The 22,564-nt window shown below is 40.2% G+C and overlaps 1 long non-coding RNA gene across 2 annotated transcripts; it reads right to left on the reverse strand.

Annotated features, from left to right (window-relative positions):
* Positions 1-3,897: 3,897 nt before the first annotated feature.
* Positions 3,898-9,766, reverse strand: LOC132647991 (uncharacterized). 2 transcript variants are annotated; one of them, XR_009586315.1, is made up of 4 exons: positions 9,094-9,766; positions 7,993-8,190; positions 4,788-5,344; positions 3,898-4,240 (listed from the first exon to the last, which is right to left on the reverse strand). It is a non-coding gene; the product is annotated as an uncharacterized LOC132647991 (long non-coding RNA). The 2 variants fall into 2 exon arrangements; XR_009586314.1 differs by having other exon boundaries at positions 3,898-5,344.
* Positions 9,767-22,564: the final 12,798 nt, after the last annotated feature.

Raw genomic sequence — 22,564 nt, forward strand, 5'->3', positions numbered from 1 at the left:
TCAAAGAAGAACAAATCTTGGGAATGAGGATGAGGCTTTCTTTTCCGAGGAGTCCCTGTCTTCCATGAGGACAGAGATGAGGGACAAGAGCAAAACCAGTGCATATTGTCCTAGTTAACGTTCCAATTGCTGAGACAAACACTATGACCAAAAAGCAAGTTGGAGAGGAAAGGGTTTATTTGGCTTACATTACCAGATCATAGTCCATAATTGAAGAAAACCAGGGTAGGAACTCAAGACGAGCAGGAACCTGGAGGCAGGAGCTGATGCAGAGGTCATGGGAGGAGACTGCTTACTGGCTTGCTTCCCTTGCTCAGCCTGCTTTCTTATAGAGCCCAGGACCACCAGCCTACGGATGGCACCACCCACAATTGGCTGGACTCTTCCTCATTGACCACTAATTTTGAGAAAATGCCTTACAGTTGGATCTCATGGGGGCATTTCCTTCACTGAGGCTCTTTCCTCTCTGATGACTCTAGCTTGTGTCAAGTTGACACACGAAACCAGCCAGCACAACACTTGATTTGCCAAGTAACTGCCCAAGTCTCTTTAGAGCCACCTCCATGGCTCATGCCATTACGGTCAGTAAGCATTTCATGCCTCATGAATGAGTTAACTGAGAAACTGGATAATGTCTGAAACAGATACATATCACCACATTAGTACAGATGTGATAAAGTTCAATAGGAAGATACATGACTGGCAGTTAATAATGTCTAATCACGGCTCTGAAGCATCAGCATCAAGGTATTGATTGTTCTTCCCAGCTGGGATTCACCCTATTTTCTCCTTGTTGATTGAAATAAAAATTGCTGAAGGGCAGCCTCTTTCACATTACTCATGGTTAGGTGTGGTGTGCCAAATCTTAAAGGGGGGGGGCAGGGAAGAATCCATCCCCTAACATTAAGTCTCCATTAGGCACCTCAATTTTGTGGGCTTGGGACATCAATCCATAGGAAAGCAACAAGCAGTTTGGTTTTGGCAGTGTGTTCTCAAATACTTGTTACATTTTGTGTTTTCTGAAAACATTAATTGTATTTGTATTTGTCCTCACATGATCTCTGTTCAGTTATTTCAACACACACAGGGATGACAAATGTAATGTAATGAGTATTTCCTTTCACATTTTCATTGAAAAGGAAACATAAGAGACATTAATAATGACTCCATAATCACAGCCTATTCTATTTTGAACTAGGAGTATATTTCTCTGCCAAACACAATCCAAAATGGGGCATCAAAAATATGCTCAAAGCCACAGCTAAGTTTCTAAGTTGACATAGGGTCAAGCACTGAGAGAGGGTAAATGGGAACATTATGGGATACTGAAAAGTGGTGCGGCTAATCCTAACTAGTGGTCACAAAACTTTTTTCTGTAAATATTCACCAAGTGTATTCATTGTTCTTCCTCTACTATAACTAAAAAGTTAAAAACCAGACTATCCTTGTGATCTCAATAGAGGAATTCTAACACAAGGCTTTCCAAAAAGCATAAAAGTTCATTAAAGTAAGTATTGAATGCCTTGGAGTATTTTTCTATAATCTCAGAATTGAGAAACATGATCCATTGAACTTATATCCACTTTAACCTTTAGATGCAATAACAACCAAACAGGAAGAAGGTAAAGAGAACCCTCTCTCTCTCTCTCTCTCTCTCTCTCTCTCTCTCTCTCTCTCTCTCTACCTCTCTCTCTCTGTGTCTCTCTGTCTCTCTCTCTGTCTCTCTCTCTCTCTGTCTCTCTCTCTCTCTCTCTCACACACACACACACACTCAGTACCCTGTACCTCTCACCCTTGTTACTCCTTAGTTAGTGATTAGATTTGCAGCAACAGAAGGTTAATCCACCAGCCCCTGCTTTTGCTCAAAGTACTTGTTATGTATGAACAGCTGACCGGTGTCAGTCTTCAATGTACACCACCCCTAAAAGAGCATGGACAAGCCTGCCATCTTCACGAAAGTGCTTAGGTATCTGTAAATTATGGCATGGGAAACACCTGCATGTTGCTGTATCAGTGAATATATAATTCATAGACAGTCTTCGAGATAGTACAAAATGGTGGAGGCAGAAACTATGTGTGCTTTATTTTGGAAAAAAGTGAAGGAGAACAAAATCAATATAAAAACTGAAGTTTCTTTTTTATTTTTGAGACAGGATTTAGCTATCTACTGATTGTTGACTTGAAATTTATATACCTGATGTGAGAAAGAGGGAGAGGGAGAGGGATAGGGGGAGGGAGTGGGGGAGAGAGAAAGAAATCCACCATGACCTAAAGCAACTTAAGGAATAAAGCTGATTGTGGCTTATGGCTCCAAAGAACTAAATGTCCATAGTGTTCGAGAAAGTATGGCAGGTAGAGCAGGAAGTTGAAAGATCACATATCAACTGGACATAGGAAGCAGACAGCAAGAATTGGAAGTCTATATGCCCTCCCTCCAAGACTGCCTCAAGTGTCATACTTCCTGCAACAAGACTGTATTTCCTAAAGGTCCCATAAGCTACACAGTGTCCCCATCTGGGGATGATGTGTTCAAATACACTAGCCTATGGGGGACATTTCTTCTTTATTTAATTAATTATTTATTCACTTTACATCCTGGTTGTAGCCCCATCCCCCCTCCCCTCCCAGTGCTACCATTCCTCTCTCCCCTCCCCCTCACCTATTCCTCAGAGAAGGGGAGTTCTCTTTCACATACATTCCAGCTCATCAAGTTGCATTAGGACTGAGAATGTCTGCTTCCCCCTGTGGTCTAGCAAGAGAGTCCCACCAGGGGAAAGTGATCAAAACCTAGCAAGTAAGTCCTTGTCCAATGTGGTCTCCACTTTCTTTACTAGAGGGCCCACATGAAGCCTAAGCTGCCCAATTGCTACATCTTTGTAGGGAGTCTAGGTCCAGTTCATGCTTGGTCCTTGGTTGATGTTTCCATCTCAACAACTAACCATGCATGGTTAGTTGGTTCTGTTGGTCTTCTTGTAGAGTTCCTGTCACCTCCTGGTCCTTTTTGCTTTCCTCCCACATTTTCACAAGACTCCCTACTCATTGCCCAATGTTTGGATGTGAGTCTCAGCATCTGTTTTGAGGATCTGATGTCCCTCAACAGAAGAATGGATAAAGAAAATGTGGCACATCTACACAATGGCATACTACTCAGCTATTAAAAACAAAGAAATAATGAAATTTTCAAGCAAATGGATGGAACTAGAAAAGATAAATAACAAGGAGGATCCAAGAAAGGATGCATAAATCTTACTTGGAAAGAGAGACAGAATAGACAGAGGTATGGTTGAAGAGAGAGAATAAGGTAGGGGAGCGGGCATAGAGAGTTAAGAGGGTGGCCATCAGATCTGGGAGGAGAGGGGGATAGAGAACAGAAGGCCTGTAGACAAAAAGAGAAACTGAGTGTAGGAGTATCTCTGTGACAAGCGGGGGCACCTAAGTCAGGGTAAGCTCCTGGGAGGATATGAAGAAGATTCAAGCAGTGACTCCTAGTAGCAGAGGACATAGAGACGGCTGAGGACACCTTTCAACTAGTCTAGTTTCCTCGTAGAGGGAGGGGGACACCAACACACCCACAAACCTTCAACCCCAAATTTACCCTGCCTATTGAAGAGTGCCAATTGCTGACACTATGATAGATACTATGTTAAGCTTGCAGACAAGAGACTGTCAGAGTTGTCCTCTGAGAAACTCTGCCCAGCACAGCCTCAAAACAGATGCTGAGACTTACAGCTGTACATTGGGGGACATTTCTTTATTTTCTCTCTTTTTTTAAAATTTTTTTTATTAATTACACTTTATTCACTTTGTATCCCCCCATAATCCCCTCCCTCCTCCCCTCCCAATCCCCAATCCCACTTTCCCTCTCCCTTCTTTATGCATGCCCCTCCCCAAGTCCACTGTAAGGGGAGGTCCTCCTCTCCTTCCTTCTGATCTTAGAATCTCAGATCTCCTCAGGAGTGGCTGCATTGTCATCTTCTGTGGCCTGGTAAGGCTGCTCCCCCCTCAGGGGGAGGTGATCAGAGAGCAGGCATTTATTATTTCAACCACCCTAACTACCAGTCCCCTCTCATTTGAATGCAGCTATGCGTCCCGCGTGGGGCCTTATCAGAACGGCTCTTGCCCACGATGGTTTATTTCCAGTCCTCACTAACGAAATGATTCTAACTTCTTCAAGTTCAGTTCCTTCACCAAGAAAATGAGGAATTAAGCTGCATTTTGTGGGAACACTTGGTAGTAAAACCTAAAGTGGGATAAATATATACGTTCCTAAAATAATCGTTGGCAAGGTCCCATGCAAACATTGTCTGCTGTACATCTATGCTCAGAACATCGAGGCCTTCCCGTCCCCCTCACAGCTCCACCTCACATTCAGATGTCTTCCACAAAGTACCTCAACTCACTGTTGTCCCCACAATGGCCTCTTGGCTCCTTCAGGCCCATACTCACCTTGAAACCTTCTCATTTGCTGTTCTGTCTAGCACATTGCTTTTCCAGGAGCCATACCGCTACTCCCTCCAAGTCCCCTCTCAAAATGTTATTTCTACGTGAGAATTTATTTACCGCCCATGTGACAGGTTCATCTCAGCTTCCTTCAGAGACTCTTTCCTCCTGAGTATGTTATAGAATTCAAGATTTGTTTTTCTCCTCCACTAGGCTTCTCGAGGGGCACAGACACTCAACCAGAACACTGCTCTAATGCTCTAGAACACTGCCTATCACATGATGTGTACATAGACTCAATCAGTACCCTTATCCTCCCGTCTTCTCTGAACCTTCATTTACCATACCTTTTCTTCTGAGCCTCAGTCTTCACCCTTCAAAGCTCGCGCTTTCTCTTCATTTGTGAGCCTCCTCTATTCTTCTCTCTTCTCTTTCTTCTTGCTCTTCAGTGGAATTAATCCACCTCCACTGTTGGCCCTGCTCTTAAAGCATGCAATTTATAGTTTTATGTAGCATGTTGTTTTTTTTTTTTTGCTTTTTTTTTTTTAATTAGAAAAGAACAGGCTTCTTGGAGATAATAATAAAATAACGAAATGAAATATCTGATGAAACAAAAGCTATCACACTGAATTTGCACAAGACAAACCAGTAGAAATAAAAGAACCCAAGAGAAGGCATAAGAATCAGAGACCCATTCACTCATTCATCGCTCAGGTATCTCATAAAAATATAACCTGGAAGCCATAATATGTCCAGAGAAAACCTTGTGCAGCCCTGTGCTTGCTGCTTCCATCTCTGTGAGTCCACGTGAGCTTCTGTCATGTAGATTTAGAGAGCTTTATTTTCTTGGTCTCTCTGGCTCTTACATTCTTCCTGCCTCCTCTTTTGCAGGGTTTTCTGAACTCTGAGGGAAGAGATTTGATAAAGATATTCCGTTTAGGCTGAGTGTTCCAGGGTCTCTCACTCTCTGCAAAATGCCTGGCTCCGGGTCTCTGTGTTTGCTCCCATCTGCTGCAGGAAGAAGCTTCTCTGTTGAGGAACAAGGTACTTATCTATGAGTCTATCAGAATACCATTTGGAGTCACTTTATGATTACAGTTTTTGTGTGGCTGGTTTTGTTTTTATTCTTTAGATCAGTAGTTTTGGGTTTATTCTAGGACATCTGTGGCTCCTGATCACCCAAGCAGTGACGGGTACGGTTACACCTCCTGTAGGGGGCATTAAGTCACATCAGATATTGCTTGGTTATCCCCACAGGCACTGTGCCAGCATTGCCCGAGCACACCTTGCAGGAGCACAAATGTAGACCACAGGGTTTGTGGCTGGTTTCCTGTTTGTGTTTCTCCTTGGGTAGTGGCTTGAAGGCATTTTTAAATGCACTGAGTCATTTCACTGTCCCTAAAGAAGCTAATTCTTGAATGCTATAAAGCTAGAATCGGGCAGCTGACTTTCTTTTTTTTTTTTTTTTTTTTTTTCAATGCAGTTTATTCAGGAACCTTGAACAATCCTCGGACCCTGGGGAAAGCCAGCCCACAGCTTAGATAGCCTCTGGGTAGCCAACCCAGGCATGCCACGTGGGCAATGCAGATAGGTCCACATACATGGAAGCAAGCCAGATCAGAAAGGAGAGGAGAACCTCCCCTATTAGTGGACTTGGGGAGTGGCATGCAAGCAGAGGGAGGAGGGAGGGTGGGATTGGGAGGGGAGGAGGGAGGGGCTTATGGGGGGATGCAGAATGAATAAAGTGTAATTGATGAAAAATTTTTTAAAAAAAGGGAAAAAATAATTTAAGAACCTTAAATGACTTTCAAAAGTGGAGGAAAACATGGAGTTAGTCAATTGGCATGGAGCAAGTCTTGCCCCTGGGGGCAATGGTCTCCTGAACCTACTCAGACCTCGGACACCACCACTGCTAGTTCTAGAACTGACGCAGGATGTTCCAACGAGGGGGGTTAAGGCTTCTCATAATATTTCCTATAAGCCCACACCTGTTTGTTTATATCCCCCATTTTTATTCATTATTAGCCAGATAGAGCCAAGTAATTGTGGTAATGATACTTGCTTTTTTGCCCAATGCTGGAATGCCAGTGAATTTAGGTATGCCCTGGTTACTCGCATGCCTCTCTGGGTGCCTGTGCCCGTTGATGCCCCTCACGCTATGACTCTCTTCAGACAGAAAAGGGATCTTGGAACTACAGCATGTTGGTTTTATTATATCGTACTATAGCTTCTGCAACAATCTGTATACTGACATACCTATTCATATAATTGTGGTAGATTGTTCAAAATAAAATTTTCAACATATGTGTGTGTGTATATATATATATATATATATATATATGTCAGTTTAATTAGTTCAAATGGTTTCAACTATTGTATCTAGCAATATTATATTGGTTGAAAATAAATTTCATCTCTCCTTAATTTTTAGCAATCTCTTAATAGACCAATATTAAGTCATGCGTATATATGTTATACATCTTAAATTTTATTTCCTTTGAAATGAAAGACGCGAAGTGACTGCAGTTCTAGTCTTTTGAAGGTTCTAGTAACTAGCATAAATTCTGCTCTCCTTCAGATGGCTCAATCAAAAGATCAAAGCTGAAAATCCTATCTTCTGAGATGATTCTCTTGTTTTCTCTAGCACTGCATGATTGGCTTTAATTCTTACACATTCCTTCCTGCCAACCTCACTGCATTTGGTGCAGAAACTTGGGATTCTAATAACCTGCATAGCATGTGCAAGTGCTTAAAGTAAAATATGTACATAAAAATGTGTAAGAAAATGTCTTTCAAAATATGTAAGGAAAATGATATTCAAAATAAAAATCTTCTTTACTGGAACTCTTTAGGGAATTAAAGTCTCAGATATTGCTCTTTTTAATGGCATTAATTCTAAAATTCTACTCTTCTCACCACCCAAACATGTAACTACTATGAACAAGAGAGACCAATGACTCTTTATAGCATCTTCACATAAAAATCTCCGCACCATTCAGATGACTGATGTCAGCACAGTGGGTGAAGGGCATTAATAGGCATTGGGAAATCCCTGTGAATCCATCATCCTGAGAGACAGCACAGTGCCCACCGTGACTCTAACGGGACTGAAATGAAATATGCCATCCACTCTCCAGAGGTTAATCGATCATACTTCTGGTGCTACTTGGTTTGACATAACCAAATTTGCACTGAAAATCAAGTCATCTATCTTTGTTCTGGTCAACTTAAAAATTTTAATCCTATTTGACCTTTCTTGAGGTGCAGTCAAAGAAAAACAGATTCTTTTTTTTTTTTTTTTTTTTTTTGAGTGGGGCCAGCCCCTTTTATCTATATTACAGTCACCAGTGCAGTTCCATCTCTGTTTTAATTCAAGAGCACTGAATGGCCTGTGACAAATCTGCTCACTGGCTTGTTGGGCCCCTGAGGGGAGGAAAAAAACTGGAAGACTTTATTTGTTTTATTTTGAGATGATAAAGGAAATTTACTTTAAGGAAGATTAAAGTGAGACAGAAGGCAAACGAGAAAGAATGACACAATGCTTTGGCTTACCAAATGACTTAGGCAGGAGAAAATCCAGAAAAAAATCACTGAGTCTCCATCATAAACCAGCTTTCCCATTGAAACTATCACCCTGACTGGACTCTCAGTGTAGCCTCCAGAAAGCAGGCCAGGCCGTTTCCTTCTGTCTGCTTTTATTCACTCAATTTAGCAGTTATGGTCTGGGGGTAGAGGTCTCCTTTCTCCTTTCTGAAAACAAGAAGGTTTTTAGTTTTAGTTCAAAGATGAAGGGATTCTCTATTTCCCCCCCTCTCCCCCTCCCTGTATCTGTTTTATTAAGTGTTTTTCTTCATATCTTTTGTTTAAAATTTAAGACCTCCTCACTGTCCCATAACCTTTTTTTTTTTATATTACAGACATTCTCCCTGTGGAATCAAAGCATCTCCATTCTCAGGAGATTGTGGGGTAATCTTATATTTTTGAAATCATTTCAATTAGATTTTATTTGTTTATTGGGGGAGGGGCACAAGCATGCCACAGTCCTTGTGTGAAGGTCAGAAGCAAAGCTGCAAGAACCAGTTCTCTTTTGCATCCTTGTGGTTGGTTCCTAGAGGTCAGACTCAGATTGTCAGACTTGATGGCAAACATTTTTACCCGCTGAGCTGTTTCACTGGGCCAAATGCTTTACGTTTAAAGCTACACCCGTTCAAGGGGAAGGCAAGGCAAGTAAGTCAGCAGCAAAGATTATTTTGGTGAGCAAATGCTGACTGAGCAGAATAAACATTAATCGTTGCAAGCAATATTAGCCTATGAAAAGCTCTCATTTGAATATGACCCAAAACTCCTGCCTTACAGCAGTTCCTCTCAGGCCTATTATACATATGATGACTTCTAAGTGAATAATAGCGAATAGTAGCACAAAAAAGTTACTGTTCTTTTTAATATTTGACTCTCATACTTAGCTCTTATTGTGGGCACATCAATGATTTAGAAAAGCCAAACTTTGACAAGAAAACATTTCAGCCTGTAGACTTCTTAATGCCAGCTGTTTTTTTTTTTTTTTTCAAGGTGAAGAATGATGATCCAGGAACTATAAACTATTTTGAATCTGGTTGAAGGAAAACCTAATAAAAAGCTAAAATTAGGTCATACCATTCTCTTCACAAGTTACAACTGGAGATTGGTCCAGGGTTTCACCAGGAGAGAGAGAATTGCTCTAGTTTCCACGTGTGTAGTTTCAAGGCTCAATATCTGTTAGCGTCCTATTTGTGAAATTTGGTGAGAACTTACATAGTGGAAATAAAAGCAACACATACAAGCAGCCATGCTGGCATTATTTTTTTAAGGGACCGATACCCTTGCATGTTTCAACTGTGTGGTAATTATACTATGGACCCAGTCAATACAGACAGCCAACAAAAATCTGTCAGCCAAGACTGATTTTGTATGGATTAATAAGTATTTAATGAGCTTTCACTGCTTGTTGACATAAATCCTGTAGACAATTGACTCCTCAATGCTTTTCCTTTTTGTGTCTGAAAGTAACTTAAAACAGTAGCCAAGAGAAAAATGTACAGTAAGTATGACTTGGTTCAAGAGCATTTACTTTGGAGAGCATTAAAGATCCAAGTTTGGCTGTGGTATTTTCCAGACTACTGTTCAACATATTTATCATGCATGTCTCTTCTAGTATAGAAGTCTGTGATATTTAAAACCTTGGAATCAGTTGTCCCTGGTTCTGGAATCCATAGTGTTCATTTGTCAGCCTTTCCTTCTTTGATGTGTGAATGTTTCTTATATGCAATCATTCTTTTAGACACAAGCAAGTGGTTGCAGAATTAGGACAAATTCATGGGATCAAAACCGCCTGGAAATACGCAGAAGAGTTTGATCGTGTTCCAGGAACTAATACTTTGCAGAAATTTAACACCATGTATTTTACTAGTCTATATTTAATGTACAGAGGTGAAAAGAATTTAAACAGCGAACTTTGATGTTAATCCATGGCTATTATTTTCAGACAGCCTTAAGGATCATTTGGTTCCAAGTTATTCCAAATTCTCATGATTTTAAATAACACCATTGTCAATGATGTCATCATTTTTAACACCTGGGAATCTGAAGAGAACTTTTCTGTGAAATATAAAACCACATGGAGGAGCTAAGATGATGGCTCAGTGGGCAAGGCATTTTTCACACAAGTGTGAGGACCAGTGTTCAGATAGCCAGCATACATGTAATGTCAGGTGGCCAGAGTAGACACTTAAAATCTAAGAATTCAGGAGTCAAAAACAGAAAATCCTCAGAGAAGACTGACTAGTTAAAAATAACTGGCAGGCTCTGTGTTCAAGTGAGCGATCCTGCCTTAACATACAATGTGGAAGATGTTTGGGGAAGATATCTGATGTCAAACACTGGTCTACACATACATACATACATACATACATACAACACACATGTACCACACACATGCAAAAACATGCATAATTACATGCACACACGACACACACAATTATGCAAAAAAAAAAAAAGACTACCTGTGGACTACATGAGACAGAGCTGATCTTTTTTTTTTTTTTCCTTAATTTTCAGGGGAAGCAGCTAAAACCAAGCTGGATAAAACAGTTGGCTTGTAGGTCCCAAGCAGAAATGAATTAGCACCAAGACCACTGAGCAGAAAAACCAGCATGCTTTATAATATAAGAAGACCATATTTAATTAAAAAAAATAAAGGTAAAATAGCAACAGTAGTCATGCTGACATTTTCATCATAGCTGGAAAAGACTAAAATAGAATATGCGCAGCATTTGGAAATAGCAGCTCATAGAAGATGAGGTCCATTTGGAAATATGAGGAGAGATTTTCTATCTAAAAAAAGACCTGAGGCTCATCATCTGTGGGCCCACTGGTCCTCTCAGTTTCCATTAGCTGCGGAGGAGCCAGCTACCTGAACTCACCAATCAGCATCTCTGAGCTGGACAGGCAAGATGGATGTCTTCATTTTAGAACGTCTTCATCCCTAATATTTATGGTTGCTGCAATGTGCAAAGCTCTTTCAGTCTTACAAAGCACTGCCGCACACAACACTGTCCTGTGTTCCCACAAAAATCTTATCAATATGCCAGAGTGGGCACCATCCTCTTTATCCGTCCAGAAATGCTCTTACCCTCAGAAACACCATGCGGCACACCTGTGCGCCGGAGAGCTAGAAAACCACACAGATGATATTATAATTCGGGTCTTTCCCGCTAGTATTACTTCCTAAATGACAACATGCCTAATTTTAGTATAGAAATAGGATTGCACCTCTTTGAGTGGTACCATGGAAGAAAATGCATGTGTGAAAGACATTCCTGCCTATTATTTTTATAAACTCATCACACAAAAATATTAATTCCTAAATTCAAGTTGTCTAATTTTTTTTTTCTTTTCCCAGTACTAAGAACTGAACCTAGGGCCTCATGAATGCTGCCAGGCATCCTTTCTGTCACCGGACTATTGCCCCAGGCCTCCAATAGATATTGTTCAAAAGCCAATCTATCAGCCTATTTCTTAAACTATGTAAGGTTATATCTTCAGAAGGGAGAATGGTACAGTATCAGTAAAATCCCATTAAAAGAAAATATTTCTTTCTAGTCAAGAAAATGTAATCTCTGATGTGGGTAGAGATGTGACATTCCAATTGGATAGGTCAATCACCTGGCTAACAAACCATCTACTCAGGAAGGTAAATCCACTTTAAGCTGTGTTTAAAAAGACAGGAGAGATAGTTATCCCTTTAATGCAATGAGGTACATGGCCTTGCCAGAATTCATGGCTCGTGGTCCAGTCACCACAGCAGCACCAAGCCATTATTTTGGATCTACCCATCGTTCTGAGTCCTGGCACAGAAAAGCCTATCTTTTCCTTTTTCTTCACATCTGTCCTTCTTTTAGTTGCGGGTCAGAACCTAAGTATGCCTTTTCTGACAATTCGGGTTTCCTTAGTCTTTCTCTTGAAGCCACCCCTAAGCCCTCTCCCTGCTTTTTTTGGCATACAGCTGTTTGTCAGTTGCATGGCTCTAGCTGACCTCCATGTCTACCTCAAATAGCATGGTGTTCCTTCTTCTTCTTCTTCTTCTTCTTCTTCTTCTTCTTCTTCTTCTTCTTCTTCTTCTTCTTCTTCTTCTTCTTCTTCTCTTCTTCTCCTCCTCCTCCTCCTTCTCTTCTTCCTCAACTCCTCTTCCTTCTCCTTCCCGTTCTCCTTCTCCTTCTCTTTCTGCTTCTTTTTCTTCTTCTCTAATCTCCCTCCTGTAGGCAGCTCCTGTAGGCAGCTTTTTATATTTCCAGTTTGCCTGCCCTTGAATTTTTTCTTTTAAATGCTAATAAAATTATCCTCCAGTTTTAAAAAAGTGAAAATAGTATTACTAAAAACAAAAGATTGTGTTAAAAACTGTAACCTGAGGCAATCTGAAAAGTCAAGGCATTGCATGCTTTTACCTGCTCTTTCCTTTCTAGAAAAGACAGAACTAAGCTTCTGTGTTTGTCAGGGTTTAGAGAGACAAATAAACAGAACATGGAGGATTTTCATGACTGTGAAACATTCCGTATGATACTACTATGGAACATTTGGTTTAAAGTAAAACTACAAGATGTAGAAAAGAAAAGAGAATCCTAAAATAAAATCTGAGTTTTGAGTAATAATACATAATTATGCATTATACCCATGTAGCCTTGAAATTGATCATAATAAATTCATTTCTACTAATGGATTCCACTGGAGGGGATGCTGAGGAGAGCTATTAGAGGCTATGTAAAAAATATCTGTTCTTTCCCTTTGGTCTTTCTGTGAGTCTAATACTGCCCTACAAAATTCATTCTGCCTGGGTAACATGGTGCGCACCTGTAATCCCAGCACTCCTAGAAGCAGAGGCAGGCGGACCTCTGTGAGTTCGAGGCCAGTCTGGTCTACAAAGTGAATCCAGGACACCCACTGCTACACAGAGAAACCCTGTCTTGAAAAACCAAAAGAAAAACAATACATTTTGTTCTTAGAGTATATACTAAAGATTTTTATAAAGTCTGTTTATTAAAAGACAGTGATTAAAAGAAGATGAAGATTTCAGAATCAAAATGATACCTGGAAGGTACTTTAAAATGGGGGAGGGGGGAGTGAAGTCTGACAATAAAATGAAATGAACACATTTGAAAAAAATTTATGTATGCAGACTACTAAAACTGTGATTGCTTTGGAGTTCTGGCTAATTGCCCTGCCTCTTTTCCTTCAGTGCCCATGTCTGCCCACAACTCACCTTCTCTTCTTCCATGGGAGGCATGTGGCACTTGCCTCTTAGAGAGCCCCCACTCAATGCCATCCCAATTCTCTGACCAGCAATTCTATGAAAAGGAGAATGTTTCCTGATGCAGCTTCTGTCTGATGCACATGAGTTTTAGATGTTTTGAGGTTCATTCTAAAACTTAGTTATTTGATCTGTAATGGAAGAGAGGCTTTGTACTTAATTCTTGGGTCCTCAAGTTTTAGGCCTTCATAAACCCACAAAGAGAGAGTTGGGAGCAAGACACTCAGAGAAAATCACAAGGCAGAGTTGGGGATGGAAAAGTGAGATTGGAAATTTCATTGATGCTTCCACTTCAAGATGCAAAGGAAAGCTCAGGATTCATAACCTCCGTGTCTACCCAGGACTGGATATGGAGTCCAAAGGTCCCATCCAGGGCCTCTAAAGCACCATGCTGCCTCTTACAGCCAAAAGCAATGGAATGATCATGCTTCCTATTTCAGATAAATGGTGAATATCAGAAGAGGAGACCCATCCCATGCTTTACTCCCTTCTGCCATACTGTTCAGTTTTATCTCATACCCTTTACTTGCACTCTAATTGCTTTTCATAATGTCCAGAAACCACTAGAAACTGGGTATACATCTTTAACAGGTAGATGATGAATGGATGGTTGTCACATTTTTCCCCATCTGCAACCTGTTTGCTTTCTAATTCATCCTTTCCAACCAGAGAAATTACCCTAAATATGACACTTCTTATTTCCCCACTGACTCATTCCACAGAAGCCTTCAATAACTATTTTACTTACAGAGTATTAAACTCCTTAACATGACATTAAATTTTGACCCTTATATCCATCCCCTACACACACACACATACACTCACCATGGCATAATTTCATTAAACCTGATCCTATGGCCCAACAGGCAGCAACTAGGTACCTTAGGAAACTCTGTAACGTTGGGAGCCACAATTATCTAGGCGCTTCATATAAAGGGTAAAAGACAGTGGTCCCATTTTCTCCTGCCCTCCCTTCAACATGCCCTTGACCATCTCTCATCTTTTCCAACTTTGATTCTTGAGAAATAATCATTTAACACTTTCTGTGTTTTCGTGTTTGATTTTTTTTTCTGCCTTACATTGTGACTGTAGCCCCTTATCTCTTTAACTAGACAACAATCTCTCTATATGTGGGGGCCAGCCTATCATTGTCTCTCCCCAGCACCTAGCTTTATGCTTGAATGCTTCAGACAGTTTTTAATGATTTCTTGGAACAACCAAGTACGGGGGCATGGGCAGTCTCTTAACAGCATATCCTGTGGGGTGAGGGGAGAAGCAATGTGATCCCTCCTCCCACCACATTCCTTTTCACTGAAATATTTAAACACAAAACCAATCCGCAGAATCATTTCTTTTATTTAAATAACCTTGTCTTCTCAGAAGCCAACAGATATCCTTCTTGGAGAATATATTCTTGTTCCTGGTTCAGGCTTCCAAGTAATAACACATGCATCTGAGCATTTCTGGGAAGCTGCTTCTCATAGAAAAGAATCTGATGCTACAGAAGCAGATCAAAGAAAAGAGGCCAGCTGGGAAAACCAAGATAGATGCCAGCCACTTCATAATCTTGCCCAGACTGGTCCTGCCTGGTGGTCCCCAAGCGTCTCCTTGGTGGTCCGTCAATGGGTGTCTTGAAGAATTTGTGTTTATACTATGACTCTGCTTTTGTTTTTGCTTCTGGAATGAATTAATTGTTTAGTTGGGATAGTAAATGAGGTTCAGACATTGCCTTTCAACAAATGCTGTTTCTTTTGTCTCATCCATGCTTGAGAAACCACGGGTACTGATGAATATGAGAACGTGAAAAGTGCCCATTGCAAGGTCCTTTCTTTTGATAAAGAAGGGAAAGTGTGTGATGCCTGTCTTTCCTCCCCATCCTATTCTCTTTCTTTCTCTCTCCATCTATCTATCTATCTCCACCCCCATTCTTATTAAACTCCTGTCATGTTAGGTTTTCAGTCACTTCAGAGTGTCAAGGGCTTTCTGGCCTCATATCTTGTTTTGAGATCTTCATGGCATCTAAAAATCTCTTGTGCCAGTCATCCCTGAAGCAGACTCATTCTTCAATATTTGAGACAGACACAGGGTCTCCAATAGAAGGTTTTTCTGTTTTTTTCTCTGAAGGGTAGATACGTAGTCATGTTGTCTCACTTATCTTTTTTATAGCCAACACAGCATGGAACTGAATATATACCTTTGTCTCTCTGTTTTGGTGATTTATAACATACAACCATCAAATTTGCTTACCTAAAACTGTAGCATATTTTTCTCTTCATCAATTTGGTTCATCCTGACAGTTCTTCTGAGAGAATGGCATAGCTGTGGGCACACAGCTGCATTTGTATAGGGTTGTGCCTATAGCTGGACCATTCAAAAGTATTTTTTCACGCAAAGCTTTCTCCATGTCAGTAGATAATCAGGCAACTTTCTCAGGCTTCTTACATTACGACAGCTGCACCCTAAGAGAGAGAAGGCAGGCGCTCCCAGGCTTCTAAAAGGGTAAGCCTATGACCTGTGCAGCACCACCACCTTCTCCAAACAAATCAAATCTAAAGGTCACCCCAGAACAAGGAAAGACTTTTTCTCCTGATGGGAAGAGAAGACAAGTGTGAATACCCACCTTGAATCTACCGCCTTGACCCAGGCACACTATAGAAAGCTGAAAGAATGATGAAACAGACAAAGATCTGGGTAATATTAGTCGAAGAAACCACAAGAGGATTTAAGCTGAATCAAACATAGTTTTAAATAAAAAGAAGGAAAAAGAATTTCCAAAAACCACACTCTGAAGTTTAAAAAATTTTGTCTTCAGCATCACTTAAGAAAAACAACAGAAGGAGAAGGAGGTAGGGACAAATTTCATCCTCATTGTTTTCAGATACCCAAGAAAACAAAGGCTTTGCAGTCATAACCACTGTTCCAACAATGCACACTTTAGAGTTCTTCAGACTCCCAAAAGCTTCCATTTTTCCACTGCAATCCAGAGCTCCAGCTAATATGAGGTTAACTGGGTATTAATTCACAGGTTACCTGACACACTTAAATAAAATAAGTTTTACCTAACACACCACTGCACACGAACTAAAGGACATAAACTCTGGAAGTCTAGGGGTTTAATGTGACTATGGAGCAATGTACTTCTTTGGTGATGGTAGCTCAGGCCTATAATACCAGCTACTTAGGAGACTGAGTTGGGAGTCTGACAAGTTCAGGGCCAGCCTAAAACTTAATGAGACCCTGTATCAAAACTATAACATTTAAAAGATAAAAAAAAAAAAAATAGGAGGGGGGAAGAAGAGAAGGAAGGAAGAAGAAGGTTAGGCATATTTCTCAGGCAAGTATCATACTTGCTTAACATGAATGAGGCTCCAGACCATTGTTGGCATTTTAAACATATAAATACACAGATGTGACAGTATATACTCCAGAAGATGACACCCTGTGGGAAAACTCATCCACAGCGATCTAGACAAGAATGGTCAAGGACGAAATTTTGAGGCATAAAAACACGTAGGGGTGGGGAACTTAAATGTCTTCTCTGCCCACATGTCCCTTTAATCTTCACATGAGGGAGTTTATGTTGAACAGTTCAAAGAGTGCTTTGCCAAGACTCTGCCACAGGGCATCCCTGGTGGCTAAAGCTCAGCCCTATTTCTGAATGCTAGAAGCCACATGCTCATTCAAATACCCTGTATTTGACTTTTGTTCTTCGCCGTTATTTAAGTGTTTTAGGACAAAGCTTTTGCCCTCTTTGCCTCTTGTAGGTCCCCAGCTTCCCTACTTGACTATTTTCTACCCCTTACTGCCAATTTGCGGACTTTGTTAGATTGTTTTAATAGATTCTTTGTGATGTACACACTTGATCTGAAAGCCTTCCACTGAATCTGGTGGTTAGAAGGTCCATACTGATGATGGCTCTCTTTTTGTGAAGACAATGCCATGTAACTGCTAGCATACGTGTAGAACTAGAAAGTTCTAGATAAGTTGTTTACTGACTCAGTGTTGCCTCAGTCTTGATAGTCTAATTCTTGACATAACTAAATCCATACTTCTACCTTCTTGCTGAGATGTTTCTCTTCAAATGAAAAAGAGAGACTCCAGACTTTCTAAGCTCAAGTCTGTAACACTTGTTCAGCTATCACTCTGGAATGTCAAACTTTATTCATCACATGGACTTTTTTATTCACACCTTTATCTTGAACTTAATTACAGAAATTGTCCATGGTGCTTATGTTGTATTATATGTGTTTGCTGAACTTTCTGTCAGGATGAAAGTGCTGAGATCAGGATAACGCTTTTTTGATGTGTATCCACAATGTCTATTATTATTATTATATTGTCTTGTTGTTTTTCCCTCTCTGTGAGTTTTTCATGATTTCCAAGGCCTGGTCTTCTGGATGATTTATTTGTTCACAGCTATGACTATATGTACATATATATGTATGTATAGATATAGGTATAGATGTAGATATAGATATATTCTTCAATAGTAAGTAGCTACACTTGCAGCAAGCCTCAGCGAATGCCCAGGAGTTTTGTCAGTGAATTCTTCACTTTTCTCCTTAGATAATGCTAAAGAATTCCTGCCCTATGTCAGATGCCAGATGGGACATAGATGACATATTATTCATAGATCCTGTACTCATGACAACCATATTCCTGAGACAGTGGGCAAAAATACTGTGTAAGACCATGTCTGAGAATGCCAACTGCTTTTTTTTCTTTTAGACATTTCTCTACAATGGCTAGCCTTCCTCCTTATCCTTTTACTTCGCATTAAAATATTTCATAAAAGTAGTTTACTTGATATATTAGTGATTTTTTTATTGCTATGATAAAACACCATGACCAAGACAACTTATATAAGAAAGACTTGATTTGGGGCTTATGGTTCCAGAAGTTTATAGCCCATAAAGGTAGAATGGAGGCAGCAGGCGGCAGGCAGCTATTATATCTTATCAGGGCTCACATGTCAAACTACAAATAGGAAGCAGAGAGAGAGTTTAATGACATGAATCTTTTGAAAGTTACCCCCAGTGACATACTTCCTCCAACAAGGCCTCCTAATATCTCTCTAAATATCCACCAATTAGATGACAAAATATTCAAATGCCCTAGACTTATGGAGGAAATCTCATTTAAACTACCACACTGAGTCCAAGTTGAGACATAAGCCAGACAAACCATGACTTTCTGAAATATCACATTAACTCAAAATAGTTTCCCTAATAGCTTATGTTATGTTTGATGTAATTCAACATGTAAAGTATAAAGTTCTTACCCAACTAATTCAGAGCCATCAATATGGGTACAACTCAAGTAAAATATGATATACAAAGCCATGTATCACAGAGGTTGCTTACTGTTTTAAGGAACAGACAAAAAAGCTATATCTTTTTACTTGTCTTGAGTTTTCTAAATGTATTGCACCATTGCACCCAACGTGACAGGATGAGGAGTGACCAGGAAAGTCCTCGTGAATAAATAGATCTACCACACTTTCTGTTGAGTATAGAAATGTTGTGTCCAGCCTAACAAGATGATCCGTCTATACCTCTGTATACTTCCATGGTTTACTGGAAATTAGAGCATACCCATTCTAAGAGTCGTGACTCTGGTTTTATATTCATTTCAAACAAATTTCTCTAGCCAGTAGGAGGACATATGCATTTCAGTCAGCTCTATGGGGTGGCATCAGTTACTTTTCTGCTACTGGCATAAAATGACATGACTGAAAGCAAGTGACAGACAAAGGTGTTTATGGGCTTATGTTTCAGAAGGGATAAGATTCTTTCATGCCAGGGCATCAAAAAAAATAAGCAATTGGAAGTGCTGGCAAGTACATGAGGGAAAGGACTATTTATATAGCATTAGGAAAAATGTCAGCTGGTACAGTCATTAGGGAAAGCACTATAAAGGCTCCTCCAAAAATTAAAAGTATAACTACCCATAAGCTAGCAATAGGGCTTATGGCATATGTTTGAACAATCCAAAGTCACTAGCTTGAAGAGATACTCATATGTTCACCAAAACATTATTCATAATATCCATGCCACAAAAACTGCCTAAATGGCCTTTGGCAGATAACTAAATAAAGAAATTTTTATTATTATAAATAATGTAATCATTTTCAGACATAAGAAAAGACATACCTTTGTTTGTAATGACAGAATAAATGGGTGAGCCTTGAGGACATCATGTGTATGTGAATCTAAAACACCCATTATCACAGAAATAAGACAACAATGGCCGGTGTGAGCTTGAGATGTGATACATGGGGAGAAACATCAAAGGATGATTCAGTTGCAAAATGAAAACCTTGTATACTATCGTAAAAAAAAAAAATCTAATCTTAAAAAAGGAGCACAACTTGAGGCTTTATCTAATGTACTGGGGGTGGTGATGGAAGCATTAATCAGCATGACAATGGTAACTAGTGTGTGTGTGTGTGTGTGTGTGTGTGTGCGCGTGCGCGCACGCATGTGCATGTGCACATGTGTGTACTTGTCACATTGCCGCATTGTATATTACTATTTGAATACATACAGTCTCAACTGAAGTCTGTGGGTGGCATCTGCTTCCGAAAAATGCAGACAGAGGATGACTGCAGAATCTTCTAGGGTGGTTTCTCAATCTTCCTTATGCTGTGATACAATACCTTTAATACAGTCTTCACGGTGTGGTGACCCCCCCAACTGTAAAATTATTCCGTTGCTACTTCATAACTGTAATTTTGCTACTATCGTGAACTGTAATGTAAATACCTGATATGTAGGATATCTGAAAGTGCGACCCCGGTGAAAGGATTGTCAAAACACACAGGTTGAGAACCACTGTTCTGGGGGAACTCCAAAGTTGGAACATAATTAGCAGCAGATCTGATTGGCCAAACTCTGCTCTCCTGGAGACCAAATTCTGCAAAAGACAGTACTTATACAAAGTTTGTTGAGATATTGTAAGCATTAAGAGACATAGGCTAAGTTCACAGACCATCTCTACCAGTAGTTACTACAAAGAAGATAAAGACAAATGGAGTCTTTCTAGTGCAGTAAACTAGGCAAGGTGGCTGGGTGGGTGAAATCCGTGCCAGGAGGCAGCTGCCACCCTTACTGTTGTGTTCAGGCAAACATCACTTTAAGCTGTTCCTGGGTAAAGAGGAATGATTGCTTATCATGTTATTTTATCTTGAGTGGGTTTTCTTCTGTAAGTATTATTTGGCTTCTTGAAAATATTTTGTGAACATTTTCAGCATATGCTGTCAAATCTAAATATTTGTTCAGTTTTCAAGACTGTTTGCTAAGAGCAGAATTTGCATTTTCAGATCATTGTGTTTATTTGTGCATGGCCTTGGTGTGCTATAACCAATTATCTGTTGATCTCAAATGTATCTGAGATCAGAACAGGGGGAACCCTTTTTGTTACCTTTTAGGTTTTAATGTTTCATCTGGTAATTATCATTGTCTAACAAATATAAAATGGGGTTAGCCTAAAAAAAGATTTTACTCATTGGATCTTTTTTTAAAAGCTGACGTAGGCAATACATTTAATTAACCCATTAAATAAGTGTTTCCTCCAGAGCTGGAGGCAGCCTCTTTTCAAACCACATCTGAGAGCCCCGAGGACAAGCTACATTTTGCCAGAAGATACATATCAGTGATAAGAGGCAAGTGAATTCCCATTAGTCATTCAAGGACCATGTGGGAAAGAGCCCGCCAGTGTTTGCATCTCAATTCTAGAAAACAGCCTTGTACCTTACAGCCACGGAGACTGAGGTACATACCATCAATCAATTCACTTTGGGGACAATTGGCAAATGAGAAATGAGGTATCAGAAGAACATGGCTGCTGATGGCTGGACCCAGGGTATCCGTCAGTCTTATACCTCTTTAAATCACAGCTCTATAGACCGGGCCCAGAGATACGGGTGCTCAGCCAGAACTCTGGAGTCTATACTCCTGGCAGAAGATATGGGCCTGGATCTATTTACAACTTTATTGAAATAGGCAAACTGCAGTGAAGTCAGAGGTTCTTGTTTCATGGTTATAAGCTAATGGTCATTCCTAGCTTCAACAGATTAGGAATAAGTGGCAGGATGTCTTCAAAAAGCTGAAAAGTTTTTCCAGTTGTGACATAGAGGGACACAAAACTGGAAGCCTGCGGCCACTGGCTTAGAAGCTCCTCTATCAAAGCAAGAACAAATTAGTTCAGTCTCTCATTTTTGTCTCCCTATCCTCTGCTACTACAGCTCTCAATGACTTCTGTTTTTCTCTTCCATATTTGAGATTCCCTGTGATAATATTGGGCCAGCTAGGAATAATCTCTCTATTTTTTATCTTTATTATTGTTTTATTTTTAGGTGAGGTCTTTCTGTGTATCCCTGGATATCCTGGAGCTCACTAGATAGACCAGATTGGCCTTTTAAAAGTACTACAAATGATGCCCCAGGTCCTGCCTCTGAGAAAAAGGTATTGGACGGGTCTGATGCTCTTTGGGTGGATGACACCTAAATGAACATCTGTACAAAGTCCCAATTTATTTCTAATATCAGAGATCAGACCTCTACTCTTGCCTGATGCGTCTAAAACAAAAAGGGGGAACTGTAGAAAGCTGCGGAATGCTATGCCTTAAAGATGGAGCTGGTTTCCGCCTTCCACCTTCCCGATGGTGAGTGCTCTCTGTCACGAACAACTCCACATTTGGCTAAGGCCGAGGATCTGGCTTGCTTCCATGTATGTGGACCTATCTGCATTGCCCCCGTGGCACGCCTGGGTTGGCTACCCAGAGGCTATTTAAGCTGTGGGCTGGCTTTCCCCGGGGTCCGAGGATTGTTCAATGTTCCTGAATAAACTGCATTGAAAAAAAAAAAAAGTTGTTTTGTTGTATACTATTAACTCACAGGTTCTAAACAATGAGGCATGAGCATCACTGATAGATGGCATTATTCTGAATGCCACATTGCTAGGTACTTTTTTTAAATAAATGAAGGACTTGCTCAATAGCAATATACCTAAGTACTGAATTTGATGGCCTGGGTGGATTTAGAAGAGTGGAAAAATGCATACCTATTCTGATCCATGCCTAGACTTAAGGGCCTTCCCTCCTGTGAAGGTCTTTGCACACAAGCTTTGTGAAAAGGTACATTATCTCTGTTCTGTGCTAAGGACAAAGAAGCTCAAATTAGTTAGGTAACTTGTCCATTACCAGACCATCCCAACCCTTCTCATCATGCAGGGCCTTCTTCCTTGGACTTATAAACAATCTACTCATATCTAGCTGTGCTCAAGT

Source organism: Meriones unguiculatus, chromosome 15 (genome assembly GCF_030254825.1).
Source record: "Meriones unguiculatus strain TT.TT164.6M chromosome 15, Bangor_MerUng_6.1, whole genome shotgun sequence".
NCBI classification, from domain to species: domain Eukaryota; kingdom Metazoa; phylum Chordata; class Mammalia; order Rodentia; family Muridae; genus Meriones; species Meriones unguiculatus.